Genomic DNA, 10,309 nt, shown 5'->3' with positions numbered 1-10,309 from the left:
TCGGTATTATAAAAGTTCCGCGGAATTCCGTTTGAGAGGTATAGGAATTCCGTTCCGACTACCGGAATCGGAATTCATCTAATTCTGGCCGGAATCACGGAATTGATAATTCCGCTGAATTTTCCGAGCATCCCTATTAGGGAAGCCACCTCCTTCAAAATCTTCAAGAAAGCCCTCAAAACTCACCTTTTCACTCTGGCCTACAACCCCTCACAAGTGCTCTAAACCCACAGCTGAACTCTGGTCCCCTACCTTTCGTGTTCTTACCTCTCCCTCTAGATTGTAAGCCTTTGGGCAGGGTCCTCCTCCTTTTGTGTCCTACCTGATCATGCACCTCCATTACTGTGAACCCATGCAATGCATCTGAGTGAACCTAACTTGCCTAATCTCCATGTTACCATCCAGTGACTGACTAAGCATTACCTTGTACTCATACTGTACTGCTGTGAGAGAACGCGGAAAAGCCGCCGCATGTGCTGCTGAAGAGGCGGCTGTTTCCACGTCCAATGCGGCGGTTTGCACGCGGAGGCATGCGGCTGGTAACAGGGCAGAACGCGGAAAAGCCGCCGCATGTTGCAACAGTGAGGTGGCTGGTTCCGCATCCAGTGCGGCGGTTTGCACGCGGCAGCGTGGGTCTGGTGTGGCTGGGTCTGTTAGTGCACACAGGCTTAGGAATACACGCGCGCGCGCTGAGAGGCAGAACTCTTATACTGGGCAAGGAGAGGTCAGCTGATAACGCCGATCAGCTGACTCCAGAGCAGGATACTATTGGTTGATCAATTAGGGGTGGTGCCGGAGGGCACTACTCCATATATAGTTGCTGCTAACCAGTCTCAAGTTGTCTGCCGTTGCGATCACTACGTGGAACCACTCAGACCTTAGTCAGATCCTCCAGTGTGTTTGAACCAGGACGTTTCCTGGGAATTCACACTGAGCCAGTTTACTTGGGAACTGTATTATCATCTGTGTTATACTCCAGACTAGTTCCAGGGTGCTGAGACCAAGGACCTCGCACCCAAGATTAGGGAACTGTATTTTCATCTGTGTTATACTCCAGACTAGTTCCAGGGTGCTGAGACCACGGACCTCGCACCCAAGATTAGAGAACTGTATTATCATCTGTGTTATACTCCAGACTAGTTCCAGGGTGTTGAGACCAAGGACCTCACACCCAGATTAGGCATTGTCTGATATCTGTTATGACTTTCTGCTTTCTTGACTATCCCTCTGATCTCTGATGCGGTACCTCGCATATCTGATACTCTGTTGCCAAACCCAGCTTGCCTTGGATACCGAATCAACCTTCTGTCTATGTACTTTATCTGACCGTGTGTTGCCGACCTGGCTTGCCCGACCTCGAGAGCTATCTCTCCCTTTAAGAGATAGACTCCAGAGCAGACAGTGACATCCACCTTCAGGTGTCACTCACCTTCTGGTCTTTCCTACCTCCAGCCTGACTCCACCCCTTGGAGAGTCTCAGGCTGCTGGAAGGTTTCTGTGCAGTATCACTATACTGCCTTTGAGCACCTGCGTTGCAGGTGCATCACTCAAAGTATTACTGTTACACCAAACACTCACATACCATAGGTGTCCAGAGGTTAGCAATATATCTGTATTATCGGTGATTCTGCAGATCATCAATAATCAGGTATATATCTAGAGTTGAGCCGAAATTTTCGTAATTTCGCATTACTAAAATTACGCATGCGAAATTTGCGATTACGATGCGAAATTACGGTAGCGTAATTGCCATTAAAATCGTAATTGAAAACACCGTAAGCGTAATTTTCAACGCGTAATTTCGTGTTTCGTTCATGCCGTAATTTCGCATTAAACGCTACCGTAATTTCGCGTTAAACCGCAATGCTCCGTATAATATTAAAAAAGTGCCGACTTTAAGGGTTAATAGCAAAGCCCCCTTAAATGCTAAGAGCCTCAAATTTGGAGAATATATTAAGGAGATCAGGAGAAATAAGAGGAAAATTTTTTTTTTCAAAAAGACCTTATAGTTTTTGAGAAAATCGATGTTAAAGTTTCAAAGGAAAAATGTAAACATTTAAAAACCCACCGACTTTAACGGTTAATAGCAAAGCCTGCTTAAAGTTTAGGAACACCAAATTCCCAGGGTATATTAAGGGGATCAGTGGGAATAAGAGGAAAACATTTTTTTCCAAAAAGACCTTATAGTTTTTGAGAAAATCGATTTTTAAGTTTCAAGGGCGAAAATGTCTTTTAAATGCGGAAAATGTCAGTTTTTTTTGCACAGGTAACAATAGTGTATTATTTTCATAGATTCCCCCAAGTGGGAAGAGTTTTACTTACTTCATTCTGAGTGTGGGAAATATAAAAAAAAAACGACGTGGCGTCCCCCCTCCCAGACCTCTTTAACCCCTTGTCCCCCATGCAGGCTGGGATAGCCAGAATGCGGAGCACCGGCCGCGTGGGGCTCCGCACCCTGACTATACCAGCCCGCATGGTCCATGGATTGGGGGGTCTCGGAAGGGGAGGGGCAGCCAAGCTTTCCCCTCCCCCTCCGAGCCCTTGTCCAATCCAAGGACAAGGGGCTCTTCTCCACCTCCGATGGGCGGTGGAGGTGGAGGCCGCGATTTCCTGGGGGGGAAGTTCATGGTGGAATCTGGGAGTCCCCTTTAAAAAGGGGTCCCCCAGATGCCCACCCCCCCTCCCAGGAGAAATGAGTATAGAGGTACTTGTACCCCTTACCCACTTCCTTTAAGAGTTAAAGTAAATAAACACACAGACACTTAGAAAAAAAGTATTTTAATTGAACAAAAAACATAACCACGAAAAAAGTCCTTTAATATTCTTAATTAACCATTAATACTTACCTGTCCCTTTAAATAAATGATCCCTCGCAATATCCTCGGAAATGTTCTATCAGTTACAATGTAACAAAGTTATTACAATGTAACAACTTTGTTACATTGTAACTACGCCGCACCCCGTCACTAGCCGCCGCCGCCGCCGCTGCCGCCGCATACGCGTCTGCGCTGCACAGACCCGACAGAGCTCTGAGCTATATAGCTCAGAGCTCTCTAAGCATCTTTGTATTTGGGCTCCAAGGAGCCCCATTGGTCCTTAGCAGACCAATGGGGTTCCTTCTGATTTAAAGGAACCCCATTGGTCTGCTAAGGACCAATGGGGCTCCTTGGAGCCCAAATACAAAGATGCTTAGAGAGCTCTGAGCTATATAGCTCAGAGCTCTGTCGGGTCTGTGCAGCGCAGACGCGTATGCGGCGGCGGCGGCGAGTGACGTCGGGTGCGGCATAGTTACAATGTAACAAAGTTGTTACATTGTAATAACTTTGTTACATTGTAACTGATAGAACATTTCCGAGGATATTGCGAGGGATCATTTATTTAAAGGGACAGGTAAGTATTATTGGTTAATTAAGAATATTAAAGGACTTTTTTCGTGGTTATGTTTTTTGTTCAATTAAAATACTTTTTCTAAGTGTCTGTGTGTTTATTTAACTCTTAAAGGAAATGGGTAAGGGGTACAAGTACCTCTATACTCATTTCTCCTGGGAGGGGGGGTGGGCATCTGGGGGACCCCTTTTTAAAGGGGACTCCCAGATTCCACCATGAACCTCCCCCCCAGGAAATCGCGGCCTCCACCTCCACCGCCCATCGGAGGTGAAGAAGAGCCCCTTGTCCTTGGATTGGACAAGGGCTCGGAGGGGGAGGGGAAAGCTTGGCTGCCCCTCCCCTTCCGAGACCCCCCAATCCATGGACCATGCGGGCTGGTATAGTCAGGGTGCGGAGCCCCACGCGGCCGGTGCTCCGCATTCTGGCTATCCCAGCCTGCATGGGGACAAGGGGTTAAAGAGGTCTGGGAGGGGGGACCCCACGTCGTTTTTTTTTAATATTTCCCACACTCAGAACGAAGTAAGTAAAACTCTTCCCACTTGGGGGAATCTATGAAAATAATACACTATTGTTACCTGTGCAAAAAAAACTGACATTTTCCGCATTTAAAAGACATTTTCGCCCTTGAAACTTAAAAATCAATTTTCTCAAAAACTATAAGGTCTTTTTGAAAAAATGTTTTTTCCTCTTATTCCCACTGATCCCCTTAATATACCCTGGGAATTTGGTGTTCCTAAACTTCAAGCAGGCTTTGCTATTAACCGTTAAAGTCGGCGGGTTTTTAAATGTTTACATTTTTCCTTTGAAACTTTAACATCGATTTTCTCAAAAACTATAAGGTCTTTTTGAAAAAAAAATTTTTCCTCTTATTCCTCCTGATCTCCTTAAAGGAATACTTAAGTCAAAAAAAAAAAATGACATTTACTCACCTGGGGCATCCCTCAGCACCCCGAAGCTGGATGGTGCCCTCGCAGCCCCGCTCCGATCGTCCTGTCCCCGCCGGCGGCTACTTCCGTTTCGGCGACAGCCGCCGACAGGCTGGGGACGCGGCTGATTTTCCGCGTTCCCAGCCGCTGCTATCACTCTCTATGCTGCTATAGCGTATATATATACGCTATAGCAGCATAGAGAGTGATAGCAGCGGCTGGGAACGCGGAAAATCAGCCGCGTCCCCAGCCTGTCGGCGGCTGTCGCCGAACCGGAAGTAGCCGCCGGCGGGGACAGGACGATCGGAGCGGGGCTGCGAGGGCACCATCCAGCTTCAGGGTGCTGAGGGATGCCCCAGGTGAGTAAATGTCATTTTTTTTTTTTGACTTAAGTATTCCTTTAATATATTCTCCAAATTTGAGGCTCTTAGCATTTAAGGGGGCTTTGCTATTAACCCTTAAAGTCGGCGGCTACCTAACATTGATACATGCGTCAACTTTTCCGCTTGGGAGCATGGCCATACGCATTAATTTCGTAATACCGACTGTAATGCGAAAATTACGTGAAAATTACGCTTACGCGAAATTTCGCGAAATCCTTCTTCATTACGATTATGTACTTACGGCCATAATCGTAATTACACTAATTACGAAAATTTCGCGAAATCATAATTACGTCATTACGCTCATCTCTATATATATCTGCATTCTTGGTGATACTACAGATCACCAATAATCAGATTCTCTCTGCGTGCCGACACCAATCGTTACAGCTGCATGATCTGGTTTGCATGTATTCCTGTATTGTCATAATGCTGTGTGTCACCCCTAAATATTGTCTGCAACTATTGTCCAGCACTGCGTAGTATGTTGGCGCTTTATAAATACAATAAATAAATAAATAATGGTAATACTTCCTTGGTGAGCGTCCATCTTCAGGAAGGCCAGTGTGGACACAGTGTGACCTCACTTCCTCCCTTCCATTTTTTCCTCACCAATACTAAAACGTATTCTGTATATTCTAGTGAAAATGGCAGAAAAATTGCAAGCCTAGAAAAAATGTCATACGTTTGCATGAAAAACGCAAATAAAAAAAAAAATTGCAAAAAAATATATTTTCATCCAGTTGGCATTAAGGTGCCTATTAATTAATTAATTTTCCCATTTATTCGACCCAAACAATCAAATCAAATGAAAGTTTAACGGAATATTTTTTTCGATCAAGAAAAAATTATCGTTTATCCCATTGTAGCAATAAAAATCTGATCAGACATGTTGGAAAAATCTTTATTTTCGATCTCACGGAATAATCAAACAAAATGATCTAATCGAAAAAAAATGAAAAAGATTGTACCATGTATGGGCACCATAAGTCACTAAGGGACCCCAGGTGCATACTGCTAAATGTGGAATTATGTTTATTTGGGGGTAATGATAAATCATGAATTGTAATTATATATTAATTAATGCATATAAAGTAGAAATAATATATTTAATTCAAGTTGAATTAATGTTTTATGATTTTAAAAGCAGGGTTTCATCCTGCTTCACTTTCATATAGAGATACTCATTCAGATTTTGCGGGAATAAAATTTCTACATTTCCGATCGGAAATTGCCATTTCTGATTGGAACTCGGAAATCGGAAAAGGAAAATTGGATTTCTGTGGAAATACAGCATTACCGCAACTTGGTCATTTTAGCCCAATCACAAACTCGGAAGTATTTGGCCAATCAGACAATGCAAAAAAATGACCAAAAAAAAAGCCTTTTCGGAAACTGTAAAATGGAAGTTGGAGCTCCATGGAATCGGTAATCAACATTGGTGGAAATAGTCATTTCCGTGGAATTGGAAATCCGCATTTCTGACTATTTCTACTGTTATACACATGGCATGATGTACTTGGTGATTGTTCATATATATTGTCATATTGGTTGTATGTAGCTTACAGTTTGCTTAATATTACCCCATGCATCGTCACTGAATATGATGGTCCTTTCACTGGATGATTAATTTTACAATTGGAAGGGGATTTAACTTTGTGTCAACCTTACCTAAACATGTTTAGTATATTCTTTAGAATCAGGAGTAAAGGCACTGCTGCATACACTGCTACCTATAGCCAAGTCTCCATATAAAATGAGGTTTTTAACTTCACAGAATTCTAACACGCAAATTCCAAAAGTAATGAAAAATTATGATTGTGTTGCTATTACACTAAAATATATATTATACAATTAGAAATCCTAATTCAGCTCCAATCCCCAAACCGTTAGGCTAAATCAACTCCAACCATAACCCAAACTTAACCCAACCCCACCAAACCTTATCCAACCCTAATCCTAACTGGTCATCATCTTTACTTAAAGCGGATCCGAGATGAAAAACTTTCTATAACAAGTAACTTGTCTATATATCTTATCTAAAGTTTAGATAGTTTACACCGCAAATCTAGCTGCAAACAGCTTTAATAGAATATGTTTATTTCTTCCTGTGATACAATGACAGCAGCCATGTTGTTTGTAAACATTACACAGAGGCAGGCTTATCTGCATCTTGAGCAAAAAAACCTAATCCCCCCTCCTCCCTCCTCCCCTCTGCCTCTGAAATCTCTGGATAGTAATACCTCCCCCTCCTCCTGCCCAGACTGAGCTCCCATGAGCCCTTGCTACTGTCTGAAATTGCCTGTGGGCGTGGCTTGTTTAGTTTATAGGGAATTAGAGTATTAAAACATAAACAAAGAAGTATTTGGCTTGAGGAATGCCCTATAAACAATAGGAAAGGAACACAATTATGCAATGAGTAAAAAGTTCATCTCAGATCCACTTTAATAACAATCTTAGTCACCAACAGGGCACAATTGCAACCTCTGCCACGAACTTCAATGCAAAAACTCAGTTGATATTCCAAGTTTTGCATTGAACTCATAAAGCGAAGCTGTAACCTACTGTGAAAATATTTTGGCACTGAGCATAATCATTTTTAATAATGGTAAGTACAAATATATATTCAAACTCGGAATTTGCAAGATTCAAAATTCATTTGGAACAATGCAATATTTCGGAATTTTATTGGATTCGGAATTTGGCAATTCTGCCCTTTCCTAATTGCTTCTCCAGAATGGTCAACAATAACAGTATGTATACATTTTATTAAGTAAAATAACTCAGTGCTTTATTACTAAAGGATCAGCTGTCCTGGCTATGAACAAATCTTGTCCAGGAATGGCTGCAATTCTCCACTTTTAACAAATGCAGACCTGTCTTAATAGAACAGTTAAGCCTAAAAGAAGCTTCATAAGTCACTTCCATCATCTCTACTGTGACAAAGCTAAGCATGCTATGATCAATCATGTTACTTTTTTCCAGTCATGGCGAGTCCTACAAACCCATTTCTAATGAACATGACCATGGTGGAAGAATTCATTCTGGTGGGCTTTTCTCTTTCATCAGACATAAGGCCAGCAATTTTCTCCATATTCCTCATGTGCTACTTGTTTACCATGGCAGGCAACATTTTCATTATTGTCTTGTATTTAAGCTCTTCCAGTCTACACACCCCAATGTACTTCTTTCTGTGCAATTTTGCAATCGTTGACACCACCTTCAGCAGTACAGTTGTACCAATTCTCCTAAGAGGTCTTATCAATCAAAGCAATCAACTATCTGTACCTGCTTGTCTTCTTCAGTGCTATTTATACTATTTTGTAGGGATGGTTGAATTTTGCTTGATTGATGTGATGTGCTATGACAGGTATCTAGCCATATGCCACCCACTACATTATTCTGCCATCATGCATAAGAGGAGGTGTGTTCTGCTAGTTATGGGATCATGGACAGCTTCCTTTTTCATCAATCTGCTTTGCTCTACACTTATTATGAGAGTTTCATTTTGTTTTTCTAAAATAAACCACTTTTTCTGTGACGTGGGGCCTCTACTTCAAAACGCTTGTGCCAATCCATATTCCATACAACCTCTGGTGTTTCTCAACTCTGGGTTCTTGCTTTGTTCTCTCATGGTGGCCATCATCTCCTACACTCGGGTCATCTTAGCAATCTTTAAGATCAATTCAGGAAATAGAAGGAAAAAGGTCTTCTCCACTTGTTCTTCTCATGCGATTGTAGTCACTCTTTCATTTGGTAGCTGCATATTTATGTATACAAAGCCCATTGACCATCAAGGTGTGGGCGGCTATGACAAAAAAGTGGCCCTTCTGAACACTGTGGTGGTTCCTTTGATTAATCCTTACATCTACACATTGAGAAATAAGGTAGTGGTAGAGATACTTAAGGGCAGCAGACAATGAAAATAACCTGATAATAAATAAGAAGTTTTAAATCAGGATGATACCATTTATTGGCTAACTAAAAATGAATAAAAATAAATATTGGCTTTTGTCACCAATGCCTTCTCTACACTTGTCTTCTCTATACACATATAAGCAATGGATGTATCACTGTCTGACTCTTTTGCTTCTGATACCATAAAAATAATGATTTCCATGCATGTATAAATGAAGACCACTATCACTGCAGTTACACAATAGCTTGCTGTGACAAAGTCATCACTAATTGAATTCTGGACACCAAAACTGTTCTAGAGTAACTGGACTGCAGAGGAGCTTTAAAGAGACTCTGTAACAACATTTTCAGTCTTATTTCTTCTATCCTATAAGTTCCTATATCTGTTCTAATGTGGTCTGCCTTACTGCAGCCTTTCCTAGTTGCACAGTGGCTGTATTAACTCTGTTATGTAATCTAATCTTCTTTCCTTTGACGGCTTTGTCGGGCTCAGGCAGCAATGTGCTGCTCTGCTTGTGATAGGGAGAAGCTATACACACCCTCTCCAAGCCCCCTGCAGGCTCTGTGTGAGTCACAGACTGAGCTCCTCTCAGCCTATTACATGCTGGTTAGAAGCCATGTCTTTTGTTTGAAAACACTGCCTAAAACTGGCAATTACAAGCCAGGATTGCAGCAGGGAGTGGCAGAAAAAGCACAGAGGGGCCCAGGAGAACATAATGAATAGAATGGTATGCTTTTTATTGTAAGAATTTTAGAGTACAGATTCTCTTTAACTAATAATTTATAATAAAAATGATATCCTCTTATACTGTTTATGCTTGTTTGTAGCAGCTCCAACATCAGTATAGTCTAATAATCTCAGGATGATGAAGAAAGGGTTCTGTGCAGAAGTGTGAGGCCTGAGCAGCTAGCCAATCATCTATTCAATAGCTGGGCCTCTTTATGGCAAGCAGACACATTGAGGAAAAGCTTTCTGCTCACTGGTCTCTCAAAGGATTCAACATAATACATTGGTTCCTGCATATGGGTGTGTGGAAACAAAGCACACAGCACTGCCAAAAACAAACCTCACTGACAAAGTTCCAGTTTTGCATAGCCATAGAAACAATCAGAAAGCACTGAACAATTGGCGGAAGTTATAATTAGGGATTGGGGCGGTTAAGGGCTGGGCTTTAGGAAGGAGCTTGTATTAGAGGGAAAGAGTTATCATTAGGAAGATATTAACATTTAAATGGGGTATAGAGTTAGATAATGGTCATTAGGGAAAAAAATATTTTAGAGGAGAGGTTAGGGCTGGGCATTAAAAATAAGTTTATGTTAGAAAAAAGGTTAGCATTGGGCATTAGGAAGAGGTTTTCATTAGAGATGAGGTTAAGGCTGGGCACAGGGGCGTAGCAATAGGGGTTGCAGAGGTAGTGACTGCATCGGGGCCCTTGGGCTAAAGGGGCCCCATGGGGCCCTTCCTCAACCAAAGCATTAGCTGTTTATTGGTCCTGTGGTGGTATTAATTACTTCTATAGATACTTTGAATAGTAGTAATCCTTAACAAACTGCTCCCCATCCTCCTCTTGCACCTCTGACACTGTAGTTGCCATTGGCAGATTTTGGTGCGCCGTATCAATTGTTATGTATAGAGTGCATGGGGGGTAGTGTTGGGCGAACAGTGTTCGCCACTGTTCGGGTTCTGCAGAACAT

Source organism: Hyperolius riggenbachi, chromosome 4 (assembly GCF_040937935.1).
Source record: "Hyperolius riggenbachi isolate aHypRig1 chromosome 4, aHypRig1.pri, whole genome shotgun sequence".
Taxonomy (NCBI): domain Eukaryota; kingdom Metazoa; phylum Chordata; class Amphibia; order Anura; family Hyperoliidae; genus Hyperolius; species Hyperolius riggenbachi.
This window is presented reverse-complemented; position numbering follows the sequence as displayed.